The sequence below is a fragment of the Rattus norvegicus genome, chromosome 7, assembly GCF_036323735.1.
Source record: "Rattus norvegicus strain BN/NHsdMcwi chromosome 7, GRCr8, whole genome shotgun sequence".
In the NCBI taxonomy this organism is placed as follows: domain Eukaryota; kingdom Metazoa; phylum Chordata; class Mammalia; order Rodentia; family Muridae; genus Rattus; species Rattus norvegicus.
In genome coordinates this window covers 95,934,595-95,962,047 of record NC_086025.1, presented here as the reverse complement: position 1 = coordinate 95,962,047, position 27,453 = coordinate 95,934,595, and positions in this window count along the sequence as shown.

Below are 27,453 nucleotides of genomic sequence, written 5' to 3'. Positions count from 1 at the left end.
AGGAATGCATTATTAATGGATAGAATAAGATTAGAAAACAAGATGTTCAATGTAAGTCTATAACTCTTTTTAAGTATATATACTTGCACAGTAAAAATTCTGGAAAAATATAGGTCCTATTACTGGGAGTGCTGGGATCTAAGACTCCCATAGCTTCAAGCTAATTTTGATAGTTCCTATAAGACTATCAAAAGAAACTGTGGACTATTATGAAAACATTCAAATCAGGGGAATAGGACTATGAAAAAGATGGATGGTGAAGAGGAAAAAAATATTGAAGAACAAAGATCTTAAAAGTCTTTTAAGGAGTCCTAGCAATCTCCAAAAGTAACCCCAAGTCAAATATATTTGTAATTGGCATACATGATTTTGATAGTTAAAAGAGAACCAAAACGCAAAGAAGACATAAGTATACTATGCAGAAATTATCTTGTCTGTCAGTGAGTCTTCTAGAAAGAATTTCTTGGAACAGAAAGTCCTTTGTGTACTTCCATATGAAATCTTGAGCTCACAGGGATGTGGAAGGTGTATTTCTCTTCCCCAAGTCCCTGGATCCTCACCATCTGTCTAGCCATTCTAACTAGGGCTCCATGCTGACTCTGAACTTGATTCCAACCCAAACATTGTGCCACTAGATGCCGTGGACTGATTAAATGTGATGCACAGGTAACCAGGAGACCTACTGTGCATCAACATGCACAGGGATGTGAGTTTCACCAAAGGAATTCTCAAGTAAAAGGTAATCCCATGCTCCACACTGCCTTCCAGTTTTCAACCGTGAAGGAATTCACTCCATTTTATACAGGATGTTAGTATACACCACAGCTAGAATTAAAAGGATGAAGCTGGTTTTGTCAGCATTAGACCCTTCCCCCACATAACTGTCTAACTGTGTAATAGAGGTTTAATGTAGTATTAATGTTTGTATTTCAACAAAACAGATGGCAAAATGCCCAGGTCATATTCCCATTCAATCACCAAATTATCTGGTCAATTAGGGAGAAAATTCCTCTTGAAGAAATTTAAAATTCACACCATCTTGAACCTCCTCTTTCTTCCTCCTACACTGGTCCTAAGATCTGGAGAAAAACTTTGTATATATTGACAGGGCCAGCACAAGACGAGTACAATCAACATTTGACCAAGGGCAAGGGATGGGCTCGCAGGGCCCTTCCATTTCCAAAGAAGCTTTTGGCAATAGATGCCTACTGTGGGAAGGAAGTCATTTTCCTCAGTGTTGTTACCATACCTGAGCACCATATGCTTGCTCTTATGGTCACACAACAGCTCTGATGAAATGGATTACAAAACCAAATCAAAACAAAACAATATAAAAATGGGGAGGGGTGCTGGATGGAGAGAAGGTTAATGGGGAAAGGTAGAGAGGGTAACGATGAGTGTAATCAGAATGTACATGTGTGTGTGTGTGTGTGTGTGTGTGTGTGTGTGTGTGTGTGTTTGTGTGTGTGAAATTGTCCAAGAATGAATCAACAATTTAAAAGTCATACTGTAAAAAAATTCTGTATGTATCGATCGTAAAAAAAACTTTGATTCTTAGAAGCTAGCTTACTATAAATGTCATGTAAGTCAACTGAAATGAGCATTTTAACGTTATTTTTATTACCAAGTGATACAAATGCTAATGATAATTGTAGCATTAGTGGCTATTAACAATTAAATCTAAAAAACCAAAATTACAGTGTGCCCAACATGCACTAGGTATTTTCACAAATGTACAGTTCCAGATGGAAGGTATCTATCACCGACCAACCCTCTGCCTAGGTCAGAAAGCAGCAATAGTTCCATTGTCTTTCACTCAAGGCTCCCAAAGTTGGTGGGTCGTCTACGTCTGTTCCAAGACAAAAAGTCAGGAAGAGCATGGTAGGAGAGAGGATGCTCGCTCGGACTTCCTGTGTCAGATCAGAAAAGAGAAGGATGTTTTTTCAGCATACATTTAATATGTCAGAGGTAATCACATGACCATACCTAAATCACTGGAAGGGGGTTAGGGGAGGTAGGCTGTGTGCCCAGCAATAGGAAGAAATCCTGTAGCATGCATCTTAGTAGGTGGATAAGCTAGGATGAGTATAACAACAACAGTGATTAGAGGATGCCCTGGGAGCTGGAGAGGGAAACCCCAGCCTGTCATACTTGCATCCACAGTGCTGACCAAGAATGTCTGTACAGAATAATGATGTAAGGCTTGCTGTCAAAAAATTTTAATTGCCATCTCAGTCTCCTTCTTCTTCAAAACTACATTTTCCTCTCTTTTTTTTCAGAAGCGAACAAAAGAACTTCAATAATAGAAATTGAAAGACAAAAGGCTCATCCAAATATCCTTGAGTTAGTTTGAAAATTACACTTAGCAAAGTCATATTCCTTGTTCAGCCCAGGTAATTTGGGGTTTGCCCTCAACAGTAAACCTGCCAATTAGTGATACTGTGGTATTAATCACCGTAGCTTATCTCTTGTCACCATGAAATTTAGCCAGATTGAGATTTCATGAAGAAAAGAGGAAAAATAGAGAGAAGAAGCAAAGACAGAATGGGAGTGAGGGAGAGAAAGGGGGAGGGTGAGAGAGAGGAAGGGAGAAGAAAGAGGTATAGTAAGGGGCAGAGAGCAGTTGCCCTTCTTTGTATCCTATCCTTCAGTGGACAGCTGCTACAGGCATTTAAAACTGGCTTCCCTGTTCTAACTACAGTGACAATAAGCAGCTCCAAGTGATGAAGCCCCTGAGTGCTTGAAACTAGGTTGTAATTTCCCTCCATAATCTGGTTCTGTGAGAAAATATGCATGAGGACAGAGAACAAATTATCTTTAATTCCTACAAGAAAAGACCCAAGGCTCATGAGCATTGGAGTTTATGTCAAAGAATCTGGGATATGGAGCCTTTTTAAAATATCACCATTTCAAGTAGAATAGCTAAAGTAGTATACCTTGATTTCTTTTTTTGTTTTTAAAATTAATTTTATGTACTTCAGTATACTGTAGTTGTGCTTAGATGCACCAGAAGAGGGCATTGGATTCCATTACGGATGGCTCTGAACCACTAAATGGCTGCTGGGATTTGAACTCAGAAACTCTGGAAGATCAATGTTCTTAACTGCTGAGCCTTCTCTCTAGCCCCCATACCTTGATTTTTAAAACAGGAATATTTTAATGACTAACTTTAAGAATGGTTGAAATTGAACTTAGATACGAGTTTGAAAGTAATGCCATTTTACAATGGCACGTATTCATACTTAAAATATTATGATAAATATAGCCACCATACTAGATAAGATGGATGAAGCAAAGAAGTGCAGGCTGACAGGAACCAGATATAGATCTCGCCAGAGAGGCACAGCCAGAATATGGCAAATACATAGGCGAATGCCAGCAGCAAACCACTGAACTGAGAACGGAACCCCGTTGAAGGAATCAAAGGACTGGAAGAGAGCTTGAAGGGGCTCGAGACCCCATATGAACAACAATGCCAACCAACCACGGCTTCCAGGGACTAAGCCACTACCTAAAGACTATACATGGACTGACCCTGGGCTCCAACTGCATAGGTAACAATGAGTAGCCTAGTAAAGGCACCAGTGGAAGGGAAAGCCCTTGGTCCTGCCAAGACTGAACCCCCAGTGAACGGGATTGTTGGCAGGAGGACGGTAATGGGGGGAGGATAGGGAGGAGAACACACATATAGAAGGGGAGGGGAAGGGGTTAGGGGGATGTTGGACTGGAAACCGGGAAAGGGGATAACAATTGAAATGTAAATAAGAAATACCCAATTTCTTCCTGGTTCCTGCCCCCACAGAGAGCCCGTGGGCAGCACCCCGCGAGCAAACTTGAGCCTCGGGACCACAGGTAAGACCAACTTGTCTGCTGCAAGAGAGCTGCCTGGTGAGATCGGACACACAGAGGCAGAGTTCATCTAGGACTGGGCACGTCCTGTGTTTGCCGGAGGTCCCACGCCCGCGGATCCCGGCCCGCAGCAGCTCTCTGCTCCCAGACCCCTTGGGAAAGAGGCCTCACCGCCTGGTCAGGTGGGCACTCCTGAGGCTGCAGAGCAGAAGAGACAACCAACACTGCCCACCCCTGCCCACATCGCTGGCCCAAGAGGAAACTGTATAAGGCCTCTGGGCTCCCGTGGGGGAGGGCCAAGGAGCGGCAGGACCCCTACCTGACACACCTTCGGAACCTGAGGGAAACAGACCGGATAAACAGTTCTCTACACCCAAATCCCGTGGGAGGGAGAGCTCAACCTTCAGAGAGGCAGACAAGCCTGGGAAACCAGAATAGACTGCTCTCTGTGCACACATCTGGGACGCCAGAAGAAAACACCAACGGCCATCTGGAACCCTGGTGCACTGAAGCTCCCGGAAGGGGCAGCACAGGTCTTCCTGTTGCTGCCACTGCAGAGAGCCCGTGGGCAGCACCCCACGAGCGAACTTGAGCCTCGGGACCACGGGTAAGACAAACTTTTCTGCTGCAAGAAAGCTGCCTGGTGAACTCAAGACACAGGCCCACAGGAACATCTGAAGACCTGTAGAGAGGAAAAACTACACGCCTGAAAGCAGAACACTCTGTCCCCATAACTGACTGAAAGAGAGGAAAACAGGTCTACAACACTCCTGACACACAGGCTTATAGGACAGTCTAGCCACTGTCAGAAATAGCAGAACAAAGTAACACTAGAGTTAAGCTGATGGCGAGAGGCAAGCGCAGGAACCCAAGCAACAGAAACCAAGACTACATGGCATCATCGGAGCCCAATTCTCCCACCAAAACAAACATGGAATATCCAAACACACCAGAAAAGCAAGATCTATTTTCAAAATCATATTTGATCATGATGCTGGAGGACTTCAAGAAAGACGTGAAGAACTCCCTTAGAGAACAAGTAGAAGCCTACAGAGAGGAATCGCAAAAATCCCTGAAAGAATTCCAGGAAAACACAATCAAACAGTTGAAGGAATTAAAAATGGAAATAGAAGCAATCAAGAAAGAACACATGGAAACAACCCTGGATATAGAAAACCAAAAGAAGAGACAAGGAGCTGTAGATACAAGCTTCACCAACAGAATACAAGAGATGAAAGAGAGAATCTCAGGAGCAGAAGATTCCATAGAAATTATTGACTCAACTGTCAAAGATAATGTAAAGCGGAAAAAGCTACTGGTCCAAAACAAACAGGAAATGCAGGACTCAATGAGAAGATCAAACCTAAGGATAATAGGTATAGAAGAGAGTGAAGACTCCGAGCTCAAAGGACCAGTAAATATCTTCAACAAAATCATAGAAGAAAACTTCCCTAACCTAAAAAAAGAGATACCCATAGGCATACAAGAAGCCTACAGAACTCCAAATAGATTGGACCAGAAAAGAAACACCTCCCGTCACATAATTGTCAAAACACCAAACGCACAAAATAAAGAAAGAATATTAAAAGCAGTAAGGGAAAAAGGTCAAGTAACATATAAAGGGAGACCTATCAGAATCACACCAGGCTTCTTGCCAGAAACTATGAAGGCCAGAAGATCCTGGACTGATGTCATACAGACCCTAAGAGAACACAAATGCCAGCCCAGGTTACTGTATCCTGCAAAACTCTCAATTAACATAGATGGAGAAACCAAGATATTCCATGACAAAAACAAATTTACACAGTATCTTTCTACAAATCCAGCACTACAAAGGATAATAAATGGTAAAGCCCAACATAAGGAGGCAAGCTATACCCTAGAAGAAGCAAGACACTAATCGTCTTGGCAACAAAACAAAGAGAATGAAAGCACACAAACATAACCTCACATCCAAATATGAATATAACGGGAAGCAATAATCACTATTCCTTAATATCTCTCAACATCAATGGCCTCAACTCCCCAATAAAAAGACATAGATTAAGAAACTGGATACGCAATGAGGACCCTGCATTCTGCTGCCTACAGGAAACACACCTCAGAGACAAAGACAGACACTACCTCAGAGTGAAAGGCTGGAAAACAACTTTCCAAGCAAATGGTCAGAAGAAGCAAGCTGGAGTAGCCATTCTAATATCAAATAAAATCAATTTCCAACTAAAAGGCATCAAAAAAGATAAGGAAGGACACTTCATATTCATCAAAGGAAAAATCAACCAAGATGAACTCTCAATCCTAAATATCTATGCCCCAAATACAAGGGCACCTACATATGTAAAAGAAACCTTACTAAAGCTCAAAACACACATTGCACCTCACACAATAATAGTGGGAGATTTCAACACCCCACTCTCATCAATGGACAGATCATGGAATCAGAAATTAAACAGTGATGTAGACAGACTAAGAGAAGTCATGAGCCAAATGGACTTAACGGATATTTATAGAACATTCTATCCTAAAGCAAAAGGATATACCTTCTTCTCAGCTCCTCATGGTACTTTCTCCAAAATTGACCATATAATTGGTCAAAAAACAGGCCTCAACAGGTACAGAAAGATAGCAATAATCCCATGCGTGCTATCGGACCACCACGGCCTAAAACTCGTCTTCAATAACAATCAAGGAAGAATGCCCACATATACTTGGAAATTGAACAGTGCTCAACTCAATGACAACCTGGTCAAGGAAGAAATAAAAAAAGAAATTAAAAACTTTTTAGAATTTAATGAAAATGAAGGTACAACATACCCAAACTTATGGGACACAATGAAAGCTGTGCTAAGAGGAAAACTCATAGCGCTGAGTGGCTGCAGAATGAAACAGGAAAGAGCATATGTCAGCAGCTTGACAGCACACCTAAAAGCTCTAGAACAAAAAGAAGAAAATACACCCAGGAGGAGTAGAAGGCAGGAAATAATCAAACTCAGAGCTGAAATCAACCAAGTAGAAACAAAAAGGACCATAGAAAGAATCAACAGAACCAAAAGTTGGTTCTTTGAGAAAATCAACAAGATAGATAAACCCTTAGCCAGACTAAGGAGAGGACACAGAGAATGCGTCCAAATTAACAAAATCAGAAATGAAAAGGGAGACATAACAACAGATTCAGAGGAAATTCAAAAAATCATCAGATCTTACTATAAAAACCTATATTCAACAAAACTTGAAAATCTTCAGGAAATGGACAATTTCCTAGACAGATACCAGGTACCGAAGTTAAATCAGGAACAGATAAACCAGTTAAACAACCCCATAACTCCTAAGGAAATAGAAGCAGTCATGAAAGGTCTCCCAACCAAAAAGAGCCCAGGTCCAGACGGGTTTAGTGCAGAATTCTATCAAACCTTCATAGAAGACCTCATACCAATATTATCCAAACTATTCCACAAAATTGAAACAGATGGAGCACTACCGAATACCTTCTACGAAGCCACAATTACTCTTATACCTAAACCACACAAAGACACAACAAAGAAAGAGAACTTCAGACCAATTTCCCTTATGAATATCGACGCAAAAATACTCAACAAAATTCTTGCAAACCAAATCCAAGAGCACATCAAAACAATCATCCACCATGACCAAGTAGGCTTCATCCCAGGCATGCAGGGATGGATTAATATACGGAAAACCATCAACGTGATCCATTATATAAACAAACTGAAAGAACAAAACCACATGATCATTTCATTAGACGCTGAGAAAGCATTTGACAAAATTCAACACCCCTTCATGATAAAAGTCCTGGAAAGAATAGGAATTCAAGGCCCATACCTGAACATAGTAAAAGCCATATACAGCAAACCAGTTGCTAACATTAAACTAAATGGAGAGAAACTTGAAGCAATCCCACTAAAATCAGGGACTAGACAAGGCTGCCCACTCTCTCCCTACTTATTCAATATAGTTCTTGAAGTTCTATCCAGAGCAATCAGACAACAAAAGGAGTTCAAGGGGATACAGATCGGAAAAGAAGAAGTCAAAATATCACTATTTGCAGATGATATGATAGTATATTTAAGTGATCCCAAAAGTTCCACCAGAGAACTACTAAAGCTGATAGACAACTTCAGCAAAGTGGCGGGGTATAAAATTAACTCAAATAAATCAGTTGCCTTCCTCTATACAAAAGAGAAACAAGCCGAGAAAGAAATTAGGGAAACGACACCCTTCATAATAGACCCAAATAATATAAAGTACCTCGGTGTGATTTAACAAAGCAAGTAAAAGACCTGTACAATAAGAACTTCAAGACACTGAAGAAGGAAATTGAAGAAGACCTCAGAAGATGGAAAGATCTCCCATGCTCATGGATTGGCAGGATTAATATAGTAAAAATGGCCATTTTACCAATGCAATCTACAGATTCAATGCAATCCCCATCAAAATACCAATCCAATTCTTCAAAGTGTTAGACAGAACAATTTGCAAATTCATCTGGAATAACAAAAAACCCAGGATAGCTAAAGCTATCCTCAACAATAAAAGGACTTCAGGGGGAATCACTATCCCTGAACTCAAGCAGTATTACAGAGCAATAGTGATAAAAACTGCATGGTATTGGTACAGAGACAGACAGATAGACCAATGGAATAGAATTGAAGACCCAGAAATGAACCCACACACCTATGGTCACTTGATTTTTGACAAAGGAGCCAAAACCATCAAATGGAAAAAAGATAGCATTTTCAGCAAATGGTGCTGGTTCAACTGGAGGTCAACATGTAGAAGAATGCAGATCGATCCATGCTTATCACCCTGTACAAAGCTTAAGTCCAAGTGGATCAAGGACCTCCACATCAAACCAGACACACTCAAACTAATAGAAGAAAAACTAGGGAAGCCTCTGGAACACATGGGCACTGGAAAAAATTTCCTGAACAAAACACCAATGGCTTATGCTCTAAGATCAAGAATCGACAAATGGGATCTCATAAAACTGCAAAGCTTCTGTAAGGCAAAGGACACTGTGGTTAGGACAAAACGGCAACCAACAGATTGGGAAAAGATCTTTACCAATCCTACAACAGATAGAGGCCTTATATCCAAAATATACAAAGAACTCAAGAAGTTAGACCGCAGGGAAACAAATAACCCTATTAAAAAATGGGGTTCAGAGCTAAACAAAGAATTCACAGCTGAGGAATGCCGAATGTCTGAGAAACACCTAAAGAAATGTTCAACATCTTTAGTCATAAGGGAAATGCAAATCAAAACAACCCTGAGATTTCACCTCACACCAGTGAGAATGGCTAAGATCAAAAACTCAGGTGACAGCAGATGCTGGCGAGGATGTGGAGAAAGAGGAACACTCCTCCATTGTTGGTGGGATTGCAAACTGGTACAACCATTCTGGAAATCAGTCTGGAGGATCCTCAGAAAATTGGACATTGAACTGCCTGAGGATCCAGCTATACCTCTCTTGGGCATATACCCATAAGATGCCCCAACATATAAAAAAGACACGTGCTCCACTATGTTCATCGCAGCCTTATTTATAATAGCCAGAAGCTGGAAAGAACCCAGATGCCCTTCAACAGAGGAATGGATACAGAAAATGTGGTACATCTACACAATGGAATATTACTCAGCTATCAAAAACAATGACTTTATGAAATTCGTAGGCAAATGGTTGGAACTGGAAAACATCATCCTGAGTGAGCTAACCCAATCACAGAAAGATATACATGGTATGCACTCATTGATAAGTGGCTATTAGCCCAAATGCTTGAATTACCCTAGATGCCTAGAACAAATGAAACTCAAGACGGATGATCAAAATGTGAATGCTTCACTCCTTCTTTAAAAGGGGAACAAGAATACCCTTGGCAGGGAAGAGAGAGGTAAAGATTAAAACAGAGACTGAAGGAACACCCATTCAGAGTCTGCCCCACATGTGGCCCATACATATACAGCAACCCAATTAGACAAGATGGATGAAGCAAAGAAGTGCAGACCGACAGGAGCCGGATGTAGATCGCTCCTGAGAGACACAGCCAGAATACAGCAAATACAGAGGTGAATGCCAGCAGCAAACCACTGAACTGAGAATAGGACCCCCGTTGAAGGAATCAGAGAAAGAACTGGAAGATCTTGAAGGGGCTCGAGACCCCATATGTACAACAGTGCCAAGCAACCAGAGCTTCCAGGGACTAAGCCACTACCTAAATACTATACATGGACTGACCCTGGACTCTGACCCCATAGGTAGCAATGAATATCCTAGTAAGAGCACCAGTGGAAGGGGAAGCCCTGGGTCCTGCTAAGACTGAACCCCCAGTGAACTAGACTGGTGGGGGGAGGGCGGCAATGGGGGGAGGGTTGGGAGGGGAACACCCATAAGGAAGGGGAGGGGGGAGGGGGACGTTTGCCCGGATACCGGGAAAGGGAATAACACTCGAAATGTATATAAGAAATACTCAAGTTAATTAAAAAAAAAGAAAAAAAAAGAAATACCCAATTTAATAAAGATGGAGAAAAAAATAAAAGAATCAGTGAATTCTCAAAAAAAAGGGAAAATGTGAAAAAAAATATTATGTTAAATGGAGTGATGTAAGGAAAATTTGTTAACATAATTTGATTAAAAGATCTAAACATAATAAATACATGTTTTTTTTTCTTGTTTCTAAAGTCTCTTCAGGAAAAATAACTCTTTGAAAAATGTAAACACATATGCTGGTACACACACTTTGCAAACATTACCTCACTGGTACCTATACTTTCTCATATCTTAACAACAACTACTAAATCGTAAGGTTATGAAGCCTGGTAGTAGCCATGAAATCCATGGAGTCTTGCTGCTTTGTACTATGATCTGGAGTCTGAGAGGAAAAACCAGTCACAGAAGATCCAAGCCAGTCCTCTCTTTCTACATCCATGTTACATGCTCCTAGCTCTAGAAAGAATTTTACAGTCTGAGGAAAGGCCATCACATATGTTCCCCTACATCTAGACCTTGAGTGTATGTACTCCTGACAGACAGACTGAGCCACCCCAGGGGAGGCTGAGTCAAGCCTCCTTTTGCTGACAATCCCCTTACAGCTCTTACAGGCAGAATGCGGGTTTTTTTTTTTTTTCTCTTTTGGTAACGGTAGCATTGAGCCTATCTTAGGAGATTGCCCCTGTCATTCTAAGAATATGTTTCTCTCTCCAATATTTAATCACATTGCCACTGCACTCTTGGTTCCTAAGGGTTTGTTGGAGGATGTCTTTCTTTTGGAGTGTGATGAGTATCAAAGATCCTGTTTGCATGTGGTCCAACTCCAGCTCCTAATATCAGAGTCCTTTCATAGCTTTAGATCCAGTGTTGATTTGGACAAGGGATACTTCAAGAGAATCCATTAAGTTAGCCTAGACCTCCAAGTTGTTAGGGGAGCTTTTTAGGAAAGTATATATGAGTCAAGCATAATGATTCAACTTTGCCCATCAGAGGAACATGGACAACTTCTGGAAACATTTCTAGTTGTTACTAACCCTAGAGGAGAAAGAAGAGGAAGAGGTAGCTTGAGTACACCAATGAAGTAGAGATCAAGAGGCTCTTCATTACCTTCCTAGGTGGGTGGTTCTCAACCTTCCTAGTTCCTCATGTCGTGGTGAGCCCCAACCACAAAATTATTTTTGTTACTACTTTATAACTGTAATTTTGCTACTCTTACGAATTTAATATAAACATCTGTCTTTCCCAATGGTGTTAGGTGAACTCGGTGAAAGGTTTGTTGAAGTTCCAAAGGGGTCAAGACCCATAGGTTGAAAACCACTGTGCTAGGCACACTCTGCCCTACCCAACAAGGACAGCAAAGAGCTGGATGGCCTAAAATAATAATCCTGTTGAGGCCAAGAAACATGATCATTTTCAGACTTAGGTAAGCAGATGCTCTCAGGAGAGATGGGCCTCCTGCTCAAGAGGAGTTTCTGATTTGGTAGGTTCAGGGTGGGGCCGGGAAATTTGCATTTCTCACAAGTTCGAAGGTAATGCTGATGGTGAAGTTTTGGGGACCAAAGTCAGAGAACTGCTATCTGGGGTGTCAGAAAGCATTCCTACACAAACAACAGGTTTAGCAGATACCGAGAGAGAACAAACCATTTTCTTAGGAGTTTGTGAGAAAAGCCCAGAAATAGATGGCTAAGACCCTGAGGATCAAGGAATTGAAATGAGGGCACAAACAATTTCAGTGACACTAGAGAGGGATCCAGGATGTTCAAGGACAGTAACCAAGGCACTTAAGAGAACTTGTCCAGGCAGCTGAGGTGGAGAGGCAGAGCAAGGCATGTTGCCTCCAGTTTCCCATAATAAAGGAACATGACTGTAGCCTGTCCTAATTTCTAAACATAAGTTAGCTTTGGACTACTCATGTGATCAGGGATGAATTATTTACTGTTCCACAAGCCTCAGTTGTCTCACCTGTAAAATGGGAACATTCGGGGCCAGTTCCCTAGACTCTCCCGAGAATAAATGAGCTCACATTCATAAAAGTGTCCAGCACAGGGGAGGACTCAATGAATGTTAATTCACTTCTATTAAGGCTAAATGATGAAAGGGCAAGGGGCTCCTCCAGCGTCTTATTTGCATCTCAAAGAGAACACAGCAAAGCATGATGTCAGCATCCCACTTCTGTCCAAAGAGCCCTGCATCACCAGTGTGTGCCAAACCTGTGCCAGGGCCTGCTGCTGGCATGCTCAAGTGCAAATTAGGCAACTGTCTGCCCACACAAAAATGCTACAAAGCTAATGCTAGGCTTGTAGATACCATCACAGAGCTCAGGCCAAAGTTACCTCATTTATAGATGTTTGGATACTTCACAGGCCCTTTTACCATTTCCCTTATTGTTTTGTAGCCTGACAATGACTAGGAGAAACAGCATTTAGAACCACAGTAAATAATAATACTTAGCACTTAAATAACATTTGCCATCTTCAAAGCCATTTGAAAACACACATAAATTAAGATGTACCCAGCCCCAGCCTTGGGAAAGTGTTATTATCTTTGTTTCTTCAAGACAGCAAAGAAGATGAGGTAATCCATTTGCCCAAAGCCTGTGGCCAGTTGGCATCAAAATAGGTTGCTTTAATCCAGTCCAGGCATCCCAAGGAGGTCCATTCCAGAGAGATGTGGCTGTGGACTCGTCCCTGGGCTATAGGTGATGCATTGAGTTTCAGAGAAGGAGGATGGTCCACATTTCTAATCACTCTCATCAGTCACAGAGTGTGCAAACGTCCCCAGCATCATCCAAATTAGACCTCCATGGATACTTTTGGCCATTCTTGGCTCCTTAATTCTCATATTCTGCAACCTCCCAGAAAACTACATTAACGTCATAATCTTTTCTGCGTTTCATAATTATGTAATTTAATAGTGATATTATCTCAAAGTGTCCTCATCTGTAAACTGGGGAGATAATGACCCAAGGATAGCTGTGAGGATGATATTTGGAAAGTGCCAGGTGGGCAGGCAATCCACGCAAGCAAGATTTCTTTATTGTGGTACGATTGACGTCACTGCCATTGTATTTATTTCATTAGTTATGGTAAGCACCCCATGTGTTCTGTCTTAGGGTGAACCTAACAGCCCTCTCATGAAGACCAGAAGGTAATGCCATGCCCCGTGGAAGCCGAGAGACGGGAAAGAAGCTAGCTAACTCAAGACCCATAGCGATTCACTGGCAGAGCAGGACAGAGCTGGTAGGATGTTGTATTCTCCCATCCTCCACATTCTATGCAAACAATGGCACTTCTGCTTTCCCCACACACTATCTCCTCACCAATTCAAGAGATATTTATTAAGCTCCTCTTGTATGCCACACACATCCTCATGGGTTTCAAGGTTTATGGGATGTCTTCAAGGTACTTGTTTTGTTTTTGTTTTGTTTTTTCAGAAGATTCTGGTCATGTGAGAATGAAAAACACAACTTACAGCTTCGTCTGAGAATCTAACCCATGAAGGGCTCATCTAGAATGGCGACTACCAGAGCAAGAGAGACAGCTCAGTGAGCAATGTGCCTGGTGGGCACATATGAGGCTGTGAATTTTAATCCTCCAAACCATAGAAAATTAAACTAGATGGTACATGCCTGTACTCCTGGCACTCTTACCACAAGATTGGAGGTGAAGAAAGAGTTCCTGAAAGCTGTCTGGTGCATGCAGCAGCAAAGTCAAAAGATCTTGCTTCGAACGAAGTAGGAGGAAGTACTCCTAGGCTATCCACTGACCTCCACATATGTTCCATGGCATGCACGTGCTAGAGCGCGCACACGTGCACACATATACACACAGACACACACACATACACACACACACACACACACACACACACTCACAAAGAGCCACAACCAAAAAGTGGCATATGGAAAATGCCATCTATCCATCCCCACCCTCATTTCTATTTTTACCTTGTCACTGACGGTATGGCATTCCACATTTTGCAAGGGAACTGGGTAAGATCCCCCACTTGCCCCATAATAGAAGAGTTTCTTACTTAGATGCCTGGAAGTCCTTTAAACTTATTCAGGTCAGAGGTTATTGTTCTTGTATGTGGTAATAATTAAGTGTGCAGGCTTAGAGGTCAGAGGTACCCAGATCCAAACTCAACATCGGCATTTTGCTGTACACTTAACCTGACATCACAGACACTGAGGTTCCTCTCAGATAGATGAACCTGAATGCTGGTGGGGAAGCTAAGAAAAGCTAAATACACAGTACATAGCACCGAGGGGTACATGGGAGCACTTCAAAATAGCAGCTGCTGTCACCATTAGAGTAGTATTGTCATCATTTCTCATTCATATTTTCCTAACAAATATGCAGCCAAATCTCAATATAAAATTTGGCAATGATTCTGCCAGTATCTCTCCTGTAGATCATCTTAATGTACGACTGAAGGATCTAACACAAAGGAACAGGTTATTGGAATCAAAGAGCAAGTTGAGGCCCAGCGCCACTTCCCAACAGCATCGGGTGGAGAAAACTCAGCCCTGCCATGACTCTTCTTTCATTTATACAGCAGAACTTTAATAGGTCATTAAGGATCCAGTGACATAAATGTGTAAAAAGACGTGGCGCATCCCAAATGCTAATAAAATTCTAGTTTACATTACTATTCTCTGGGTAGAATTACTCTTTAAAAGGGAGAAATTTAGGGTGGAAAAGTGATGAGATGGAGGGTTTGGGGGAAAGAATGGAAAGGTAATTTTTCTAATTCCTGAGCACCTACTGTGTGCCACAGAGCAATAATACATGGCTCTCAGTACAGACACATCTGGGATAAAATGCTAGTTTTGTTGCATCTTGTCTGGGAGGCTTTTCCTCAGTGGCTTCATCTCTCTGGGTCTCTGTTTCCAAGTACACAAATGTGGTAAGAGGTACGTCTCCATTGCTGGCTCTGAGTGAAAGTCACACACTTGAATACTCAGTGCAACCTGAGGAATGGTAGGCATCTTATGAATGCTCATTATTTTTCTCACAAACTTAGAGAGAAAAAGGCAGCTTGATCAGCATACTTGTCTCAGTGCTTTGGAGAATGGAGTCACTTGTCTCCTGAAGAGAATGCTGGCAAGAACAATGCAGGATAGGACAATGCTTATCTGAGAGAACTGAAGGAAGGGCATTGGAAGTCTAAGGTCCTTTAGACTAGAGAACTACAGTACAAAGAAGGGTACCAAGATGAGGAGCAGTGTGTGTGGTATTTACTGCATGAGAGGTCATAAGATACAACCCAATGGGCTGTCCCAGTCAACCTGGGTATTACAATTATCGATATATCGCATACCTTCTCAAACTTAGAGACATAATGCAGGCTCTGCTTTTCAGGGGAGAGAAGAAAAAGAAAGGAGATGGACAGAAAAGGAAGGGATAAAAGACAAAAATTACAAAATAGTAGAATTTACTTGAATTAAAAAATGGGCATTAAAAAACCCTTTCCCTGTCCCTGGAGGCCCTGGAGGTTGCTTTGGTGAACTCTGACATCCCTGGCAGTTCTCAGAATCTGTGGCCTTCCCCATGGACCCTGCATGGTGGTGATTAACTTTCCCTTTTCCCAAGATGAGAAGCACAAGCTTTCATCTTGCACTGTTTATAAATGCCTTTGGAAGTGGAATGCGCCCTGCACATATACAGAGCTATCATTAATACAGTGTCCAAACAGCTCTCTCCACATGGTGGATAAGGAACAAAGCATCGATCAGAGTTTCCAATATGAGAGAAATTTCAGGGTAAGCGTGTGTGTGTGCACACACCCCAGTTGAGTAAGGTTCTTTATTCTCTACCCTCCTTGGGAGAAATACCAGAATACCTCACAGCAGCCAAATGGACAAGAATGCGAGCCCTTCACAGGCTCAAATAGAAAACTGGGTGACAAGATTGGAGCACAACTGGCTCTACTTGACAAAGCTTCCTTTGGCTGTAAGACACTGAATGAGGCAGTATGAGAAATATAACGGGATCATATACTGAAGACTCAGAGGTAACAGGAACATTGACTTGGTGTCCAGATTTACTCTAAGAGGACAGATTTCCAGGGAAGTCAATGAGCTTCAAATTCAGAATACTCAACAGAGTTGAATAAGAAATGAAAGCAATTCCTACCCTTATTCAGCCAAAGGTACCTTGTCCAAATATGTTGCTGTGTAGACAAAGTTTATCACTTAAAAATATTTGTGTTAATACTTTAAGAATCCATAAAAGCCATAATTCCTTCTTATGAAGGCTCTTGTAAACAAAATTTCACACAGATGAGATATTCCCCCAGAGTTCTCTATTCTCTGAGGCCTTTCCTTTCCTCCTTGATGATTGTGATGCAGAAAAGTCAAAAGCATTTAAAACAAGAAGTAGACCTTCTCCAATCCTTGGCCCAGGGCATCTAGTCCAGGGTAGGAGCTAGCAGATACCAGAGAGAAATAACTATTTACTACATAAACCCCTTTAATGGACAAATTTGAAGTTAAAGAGAAGAATATGTCTGACTCCAGGAACCTATGCAAATTCTTGATTGAAAAAGCAGGCCCAGAAGGCAGGGATAGGGGATCTATGCAAGGGTAAGTTAATCTGCCTCAGCGAACAAGGTAAAGAGTGACTAAGGAAGAAACTACACACCAACATTTTGGGCCTTCACATGCCTTTGCATACATGTGTGCACACACATAAATGCTCTGCTATGCACAGTCAACCTGCATACATATACATACCATATACATGTAAAGAAAAAATCAAAAGTAAAAATTATAAATAAATAAATGTGGAACTATTTCTGAGGCACTGATATTTTAGCTGTAGTACCCAAGTCTTTGGTATTTGGATTGCTTAAGACATTTATGATTAAGTGGCTGTATCACGAGTCATGTCAAGGACATACGAATGACAAAATATATGTTATCTTCTTCCCAGGGTACCAGAGAATTAAAAACGAAAACACCTGGGTATAAGGGTGCATGTGTTTGTGCTCAGCATTTAGGAAATTGAGTCCGGTGGATCTCTGTGAGTTCAAGGCTGATTTGACCCATTTAGCAAGCTACAGGTCTTCTAAAGCTACTTGTACTGAAATATAACAACAGCAAGCCTTCTTTTTCTTTTCTGTTTCATTTGTTATATTTTTCAGATTTTAATGATCTTTCAGTTACTACATACTAATTTTAGAGAATAATGCTTTCATTGTGGAGTTTTCACATAGGCATATCATAGATGTTGAGCATATGTAGGCTTCATTCCCCTCTGGCTGACTCCCATCATTTTCCCCAGTAGTATTCTATTGCCATGTATGTCTGATTTTGTTATCAAGAGCCTAAAGACAAGAAAACACACATTTGACATTCTGCGAGTGGCTTATTTCACTTAACATCTTAATCACTTGCTCCATCTACTTCTGTACAAGCAATAGAATTGTTTTCTCCTTTAGGTATACTCGTGTGTGTGTGTGTGTGTGTGTGTGTGTGTGTGTGTGTGTGTGTGTGTGTGTGATTTTCTTCACTCAGTTATAACTTGAAAGATACTCAAGACAATTCCTCAATGTAGCTGTGCAAATGCAAAAACCAAAACTTACAATTGTGAAATGGAGAGATCTGTTTGAAGACATACTAGGTGAACCACAAAGTCAGGCAGACTTTAAGGCACTGTGCTTCCTTAGCATCTCCAGCTTCAGTAAGCTTACTTCCTAAGCCTTCATCATCCCTCCATCAGAGCAACAACAGAAGTAGGTAAGACAAGCAGTAGGTAAGGTAGTGATTCACCTTTAATCCAACATTTGGGAGGAAGAGACGAGCAAATCTCTGAGTTAGAGGCCAGCCAGTCTCCAGAGTGAGCTCCAAAACAGCAGGGATAACACAGAGAAGAAAGAAACCCTGTCTTGAAACACAAAATCATGCAAACCCTCACTATTGAGCATTTACTGCTCACTAGGGCTGAACTCCAACCTTCCAGCAAGTTCCCTGTTCATGAAAGACAAGAGTAAGGAAGGCCTTCAAAAAGAAAAGCAGGGTGGAGCAAGCGAGCTTCTGAAAGTTAAACCTTCTGGTTTCTTTTGCTAAAGCAGTCCTCTTCCTTGAATAGGCAAATACAACACCTCCACTGGGATAGTACATTATGCAAACAAGGAGTAGGAAGGAACCCTAAGAAGTACTGAAAGGCGGCAGGGCCCAGGTGGAAAACCACATGCTGCCTCACCTCCCTGTTCTCTTTATGCCCACTGGACTTCTGGGCAGTACTTTCTTACTCCAGTATTTCTCCCACTGAGGGTTTCCAACTTCCGGCCACCTTGAGGGGCTTTTTGGTAAAGTACCACAAGAAGATAAAGTTAGAAACCAGGTTTTTTTTTTTAATCTCTTCTTCACTCAATTAGTCATTCCTCAGAAATACCCTGTACCTTCCATCCCTACACACAGAGTAAACTGAGATAGGATCTGGATACCGTCCATCTGCTTCTTAGGTTGTCCACTTGGCTCACCTGACCCTTTAATACGAGCACCACAGCTTTTTCATTTTACCTTTGTCGTCTGCTAAGTGTGTGATTAGCACATAGAATGTGTGTGGTAGCTGCATGTGGTAGCTTATGCTCATAGTCTAAGAACTCAGGAGGCTGAAAGAAGAAGATTGGTGTAAGTTCAAGGCCAGCCTGGGCAGCAGTATGAGGCTCTGTCGCAAAACTCAAAACAACCAACCACCAACCACAAAAAACACAAATTGAGCAAAAAACAAACAAACAAATAAAAACAACAAAACTAACTTAAAGTTAATATGGCTAAAATCAGAACTTCATAGTGAAATAAACTTGTCTAACAGGGAGGGCTACTATGGTTCATAGCAAGCTGAGCACCTAGTAGATATGGTTACAGGCAAGCTCCCAGTCGCCCACTGCTACAGGCATATAACCTCGAATGCAGTCACAAATACTGCCACTACATACAAAGACCCACTAACTGATCACTCAGTATGATATTATAAGAGTTTTTGGGAGGATAGGTTTTCTCGTCTCACCAATAGCCCTTCTTAGCCACTTATGTTAATCAAAGAGGCAAAACAGAGATAGAAGTTTTGTGTCATTTACTCCTTAGGGTTAGGATAATTCACTGGCATTGAGCTTGCATTCAAATATGGTTGTCATAAGGTTTACTGGATGAAGCCAAGCACCCTTCATAGACCTTCAAAGCCTCCAACTGGCAGGTGAATCAGGAGCAAGTTGAGTCCCTTCTACAAGAGTGACCCCCATGCTTAGGAGATATTCCAGGGAGGCACATTAGTGTGCATCATCTTTCTGAAGTACAACTTAGAATTACATTTTAAATAATTGTCACAATTGATACACATTAGTTTTTCTTTATGACACTCCTATTGAGGAGTTTTTACAAAATTAAAGGAGATATGAGAGAACAACAGCATAGATATCAAAAGTGTAAGGTTAAAGGGGTGGAGGGATGACTTAGTGACTAAGCACTGGCTGTTCTTCCGAGGACACAGGCTCCATTCCCAGCACACACACCTAGGTTTACAGCAACCCTCTGTAATTTTAATCCTAAGAGATATGAAGCCCCCTTCTGGTCTCCATGGACATTGCATGTATGTGGTGCATACATGCAGGCAAAATACCCATACATACATGCATATACATACATACATACATACATACATACATACATACAAACATACATACATACATACCCATGCATACAGAAAAATACCCATACACACATACATACCCATAATACATAAAAATACCCACATATACCTATCCATACATACATAAAAATGAATAATACAATTTAGAAAATTCAGTGGGTTAAAAATCTTAAACTGAACTTTGAGTTAGGTAAGAATTGCATTGAAGAGGTATCAGTTAGGGCTGAGCAGACCATAATAGTTATTTACTCTCTGCATTCTGACTGGTTGTCTATTTCTGTAATGGTTTCCATCTGTAACAAAAAGAAGCTTCTTTAATGAAGGATGAGAGCTAAAATCATGGACGATAGGATGAAAAGAGTATAAGAAGCAGCAGCCCAAGACTCTATTGGTAAATCTTGTCACTTACATACAACAGAGGAAATGAACCCATAAATTCTCAACACTATAGTCTACTTCAAAGAGACATGCTGAGACCCAAAAAAGATGGCATGAGCTGCTTACAGTGGAGCCCGGTGTACAACAAGCATGGGCAGAACACTGTTTAGTGTGATTGTCCTACTGAAGACACTCTAAGTGGTTGTTTCACTAGAGTTGTTTGGGTCAGAACCTGGGCCCTGGTAGCTCTAAGGTCACCTGTCTTCAGTAGGTTCTTTAAAGACAAAATAGTGAAAAGGAAAAAGGAAATTCACTCCATGTGGCCACAGCGGGAATAACAAAGAAATCTAGTAACATCCCACCTCAGCGAGTCCATCCTTGACACAATGCTTATGTTCAAATATAAGGCAAGAGTTAAGTGTATGTAAGCAGTGCCTGGCCAAGGTGTGGTCCTGCCTATCATCACTGTCCCATCTCCAGCATCTCCTCTCCTTATAGGTAGCCTCACAAATCAAAACTGTGGAAAATTTCTTCTTAGGGACAAGCCACTCCTCTGTGGCACCAGCCCTTCCATTTTCCCACCACAAAATTTATAATGAAATAATTCCTTGGGTTCTGTTGTTTCATCAATCTGAAAGCCAAAAGAACGGGATGACGGTATCTCTTTAGAATACTTTTATTCATGCCAGTGGTTAGAGTCGCATGTCATTGTCAGGTGTCTGTTTAAATAAGATGGGAAGCTTATTCAACACAATGGGGAGACTTTAATCTTGATCTTGCTTGATTGCTTAATTCCCTGTGCTAGAGATGAGATGCATTCTCAAAATTATATATATACATACATACATACATACACACACATATATATGTATATACATATATAAAACAGCTTAACTAGTATTTTGATACATATTGATTTACCTCACTTTGTTACCTTAAAAACAGCTGCTTGGTCTCTCTACCTAGCCTTTCTACTTCTGTGCTTTCAATAAGACAAGTTAAAAGGAAAAATTGCACTTCTTTATACCTAAGGACACAGGTTTTTTCCTCCTTAGCATCCTCAAGACTTGTAATGGAATGGATTTTCCTTGGAAAATTTACAATGAAGAAATGCACTATTTTTTAGGGTAGAAATGATCAGAGCCTGGGTGGCACATGCCTGTCATCCAAATCCTCATGAGGCTGAGATGAAATATTCAAAATGAAAGGTCAGTCTGAGCTGCATAGTTAGAGCCTGCCACAATATTAAACAGCAATACAAAAAGAGTTGAATAGATCTGCTATAAACAGTCCTATCTTTTATTTTATAAAAATAAATCCTGAGCCATGAGATTAAATCAGATGCATTGGAGATTGCAATATGCAAACTCTTGAGGCAATATGCAACTTAGAAGCAACGGGGTGGACACAGCACATATAATGGTGATTTGGAATTATTAGGAATAAAATTTTGCTGGAAGCAACTAGAAATCTTTTCTGCTCAAATGAGAATTCTCCACCCTATTTCTGATATTTACTTATGTTGTTAATGTAACTTGGTGTGTTCCAATGGAATAATAGGCATTAATATAACCAAAGCTATTTGTGTGTAGGGATACTGATGTATGGGTACACATGAAGCTATACTGACCTAGAGCTCACTGGATATGCAAGACTAGCAAGCCAGTGATCTCCTGGTAGCTCTCCACATTCACAGAACTGAGACTACAAAATGTGTACCATTATACACAACTTCGTTTGAACATAGGTCCTGAACATAGGTTTGAACAAGGGTCCTCATTCTTGCACAGAAAGGGCTTTATTAACTAACCTATTTCCCCAGCCTCTGGCCTTTTAAAATCTATTTTATAAGATCAAAATCTGCATGTAAAACAACTTGCCTACATTAAGTACCTGACCGAGTATGCTAATGACAGACTTCTAGCCACTTCCACAGACATAATCTCAAATTCATCCTTGAAATGAATGTTTTTGTCACAGTCCTTTAAAACAGGTTCATTTTTTTCACTGAACTACTAATCTCTTCTTCATTCATCTTGTCAGTTGGTGTAGGTAGGTTTCTCTGGACTAGAGTTTTATATGTATGGAATATCATAGTATAGAGTTTCTGTCTAATGTCTTTTCCTCGATATATTGTAAGGCATATCATGTACTATCAACAGTTTGTCTTTCCTTACTATGTAATATTCCATTAAATATGTAGGTACATACATGCATGTATATATGTACACACATACACACATATGTGTGTGTGTATCAGAAATATACTGTACACAAACACGACTGTATATTTATTCACATGTCCATAGCCATTTCCAGTTTGGGTAATCACAAATAAAGTTGCTGTGAATATATTTTACATGTTTTTTAGTAAGTGTTTATTTTCTAACTGAACACTTCAGAGAATAATGGTGGGTTGATGGTGAAAAGCAAAATACTGAAGTATGGCCAGGGATATCTTTAACCTCAGTAATTAAGAGGCAAAGACATACATCCAATAAAGAGCTAATATTCAATATATACAAAGAACTCAAGAAATTAAACTTCAGGGCTGGGGATTTAGCTCAGTGGTTAGAGCGCTTACTTAGGAAGCGCAAGGCCCTGGGTTCGGTCCCCAGCTCCGAAAAAAAGAACCAAAAAAAAAAAAAAAAGAAATTAAACTCCAGAGAATCAAATAGCCCTATTAGAAAATGGGATACAGAGCTAAACAAAGAATTCTCAACTGAGGAATATCGAATGACTGATAAGCACCTAAAGAAACGGTCAATATCCTTAGTCATCAGGGAAATGCAAATCAAAACAACCCTGAGATTCCACCTCACACCACTCAGAATGGTTGAGATCAAAAATTCAGGTGACAACAGATGCTAGCAAGGATATGGAGAAAAAGGAACAGTACCTGAGGACCCAGCTATACCACTCCTGGGCATATACCCAAAAGATGTTCCAACATATAACAAGGACACATGCTCCACTATGTTCATAGCAGCCTTCAGGAGCTGGAAAGAACCCAGATGTCCCTAAACAGAGGAATAGATGCAGAAAATGTAGCACATTTACACAATGGAGTACTACTCAGCTGTTAAAAATAATGACTTCATGAAATTCATAGGCAAATGGATGGAACTAGAAAATATCATCCTGAGTGAGGTGACCCAATTACAAAAAAACACACATGGCATGCACTTACTGATAAGTGGATATTAGCCTAAAAGCACAGATTATCCAAAATACAATCCACAGGCCACATGAAGCTCAAGAAGGACAACCAAATGCAGATGCTTCTGTCCTTCTTAGAAGGGGAAACAAAAATATTCATTGGAAATATGGAGACGAGGTTTGGAGCAGGGACTGAAGGAAAGGCCATCCAGAGACTGCCCTACCTGGGGATCCAGCCCATATACATACAGCCACAAAACCCAGACAACATTGCTGATGCCAAGAAGTACATGCTGACAGGAGCCTGATAAAACTATCTCCTGAGAGGCTCTGCCAGAGCATGACAAATCCAGGGAAAAATTCTAGCAGCCAACCATTAAACTGAGAACAGAGTCCCCATTGGAGGAGTTAGAGAAAGGATTGAAGGAGTTGAGGGTGTTTGCACCCCATGACAACAACAATACCAACCAACCAGAGCTCCCAGGGACTAAACCACCATCCGAAGAGTACACATAGACAGAACTATGGCTCCAGCTGCATATGTAGCAGATGATGGCCTTGTTGGACACCAATGGGAGGAGAAGCTCTTGATCCTGCCAAAACTGGACCTCCCAGTGTAGGGGAATGTCATGACAGGGAGGCTGAAAGTGTGGGTGGTTGGGAGGAGGGTGGAACACCCTTATAGAAGAAGGGGGAGGGGGGAAGAAATAGGGGGATTATGGATGGGGTGGAGGGAAATGGGATATTTGAAACGTAAATAAAATAATATCCAATTAAAAAAATACCAACCGACCAGAATTCCCAGGGACTAAACCACCATCCAAATAGTACACAGAGACAGATCCATGGCTCCAGCTTCATATGTATCAGAGGATGTCCTTGTTGGGCACCAATGGGAGAAGCCGCCCTTGGTCCTGCCAAGGTTCAACACCCTCCCCCCAGTGTAGGGGATGTCAGGGCAGGGAGGCAAGAAGGGGTGGGTGAATGGGTAGGGTAACACCCTCATAACCCTCATAGAAGAAAGGGGAGAGAGGGATGGGATAGGGTTTTATATGGAAAACAGTGTAACATTTGAAATGTAAATAAATATCTCTAAAAATTCGAGAGAGAGAGAGAGAGAGAGAGAGAGAGAGAGAGAGAGAGAGAATGTCAGAGGCAGGAAGATAAATCTGTTAGTTTGAGTGTGGTTTACTTTACAAAGCAAGTTCAGGGTAGCCAGGGCTATTTCACAGAGAAACTCTATCTTGAAAAAGCAAACAAAAAATTAAAAAACTAAAGAATAGGAAGAGGAGGAAGATGAAGGAGGTCAAGAGGAAGAGAAGCAGAAGGAGAAGTGGAAGGAGAAGGGGAAGGGGAAGGGAAAGGAAAAGGAGGAAAATCTGAACCCTGTATAAAGTTTGTCACAGAGATCTCTGGGATCTGGCATTTTACTCTTTCACCTGCAATTCAGAGACTTAATTGCTTACACTTAACATGGACACATGGCATCATCTTTTTCAGTTTAGTCATGTTCATGGGATATTGAGAGCTCATTAATGTTCTAATTTTCATTTCCCTTGTGAAAATCATATAGTGCATCTTTATGGGTATTTATTTTCCATTTCTATATTTTCTTTCATGTAGGGTCTGTTCTTAACTTTTACCCACTTACAGGAATGTCTTATAATTATTGAGGTGTAAGTGTTCTTCATATCTTTCTAAGAGAAGTCATCTTCCTGGTATATGTATTAGCATTATGTTATCCCTTCTAGTTCACCCAGGCTATTTTAATAGGCTAATGTCTATCCTAGCCTATTCTGAATAGTCTTGTTTATTAGGAAGCTTGGGGTTTTGTAAAAGGAAAGAATTTATATTGGGACTGGGTGGCTATTTGGCTACTATCTGTTGGCAAATGGTGCCTAAATGCCAGTTTTTATAAACCAAGTTTTATTGGAACCCAGTCATATTAATTCATTGACATGCTGATTAAAGCAGTGTTTTGTGCTACAAAGACAAATTTAAGTAGCTATAAGAGAGACTATGTGACTTCCAAAGTCTAAACTACTTATTACCTGTTTCTTTATAGGAAAGGTTTGCCAACGGCTGATTTATAACATTAGCCTTTGTGCTCATAGTCAACTTCTATATCACAGAAAAGAAGCTTGTCACCTCTTTCAAAGATTTGGAGTATCTTCTCTGTCTCCCCTTCTGTTCTGCAGGCTAAAGAACAAATCATCTTAATCCCTAGAACTGACTGTAAAGATTCTGTGCCATGCTGGCCCTCCTTCAATTGTTACTCCCTTTCATTCTACCATGACCAAATCTTATCCTAAGATTTCTTTGCAATTGCATAGTCACAGCAAAAGAGAAAACCTTTCAGTCCTTTACTTTGGATTGTTCAGCTTGTTAACATCAGTGGTTGGTTCCAATGAGGGTTATGGTCAGCTACAGATTACATGTGTATTCTCTCCTGGATAGCTCCCCAAAGGTAGTCACCCATCTCCTCATCACTTATTCAGAGATACAGATGAAGGGATCTGTGTCCTATGCATTCTACTTGCAGCTATTTGAATCTAAATGTAAGAAACTTCATTTGTCCCTGTTAAATACTTTGGACTATGGCTCATATTCTAACTGTCATGAACAGCCAGGCTGTTATGATGAGTTTTGCAGCAAACCAACCAATACAACATACAAAATACATGCTAATCATCTACTTATTTGTAGCTGCAATTTGGCTCACCCTCAGCAAAGAGAGCTGCTCCTTCTCCTCTTCCTCCTCCTCCTCCTCTTCCTCCTTCTCCTCCTCATTCTTCTTCTTCTTGTAGGTAGCATCAGATGAGGTATTCAGACCTCCTCCCCCATTAACCCGATTTTGTCTCTTCAATGAAGTAGCCTCAGAGTTGCATCCAAACATGCAATTCCCAGAGAGAACCAAATAGAAGCCATTTTAGCCTTAGGTCTTGTGAAGATATGAAGTTCTTTTGTTATTTGGGGCTTTCTATTAGTTTGTTTTGTTAGTCTGGTGGGTTGGTCGATTGGTTTTACTGCTTGTCTCTCTATCAATGCTATCTTAAAGTATTGCTTCATTTCAAAGGTGCAAAACAAGTGGACCCTCATTTAATGGTTAAAGCCTGTCAACTTTTGTTGCTTTGACTGTAGCAATGGCTCTTAAGCCATGACAGGTTTGATAATCCTGAAACTCATCTGAATTCTTCATCCCATACCTTAACATGTATTCTCTTAAATTAAATCATTTCTCCTCAGAAGTAGCTATGTTTCTGGATTCCTCTTCTCCGGTGATAGCATATTGTGTTGAATCACCTCTGCCCATAAGCTCTGAAGCATCACTCCTCACTCCTGAAGTAAGAAGACAGAGTCTTCTACAGACTTAGCAAAAGAGGAGATTTCAGGGTACCCATCTCTGAGTTGTAAGCTGTGTTCTAGAGGTCAGTCTCATGCCTGCTTTAGCATTTAAATACATTCAAGTGTACAAAATTATTCTTTCCCTTCCTTTGGCTTCTGAAAGATGTTATGAAGCTTTGCTGGTGCTGTTGGAATTTTTTAAAGCAGTCTATAATAAATATGTTTTGCCAGACTAACTTTTTGGATATTTTTGGAGCCACAGAGTAATACCTCTTACGTTCATTTAAAGTAATCTAGACTTTAAACTTTTAATTATTGATTTTGTTAAGATTATTCCTATTCTCTTGCTCAAAGAAAGGTAAACAAGACTTATGTATTTAGGGTTTTGAAGAGCACATGAATCTGTAATCTTGTATCCCAGCTGTCATGACAAACTAACTTCATCAGCACTACTAAACAACAGCGTTGACCTTGTACCCTCTTAGTACCTCAGAGTTTTTCTTTGTCAAATAAAGAAAAGCCAATGAGAAATATCCAAAAAGAAAAGTTTTCAGCCACCAT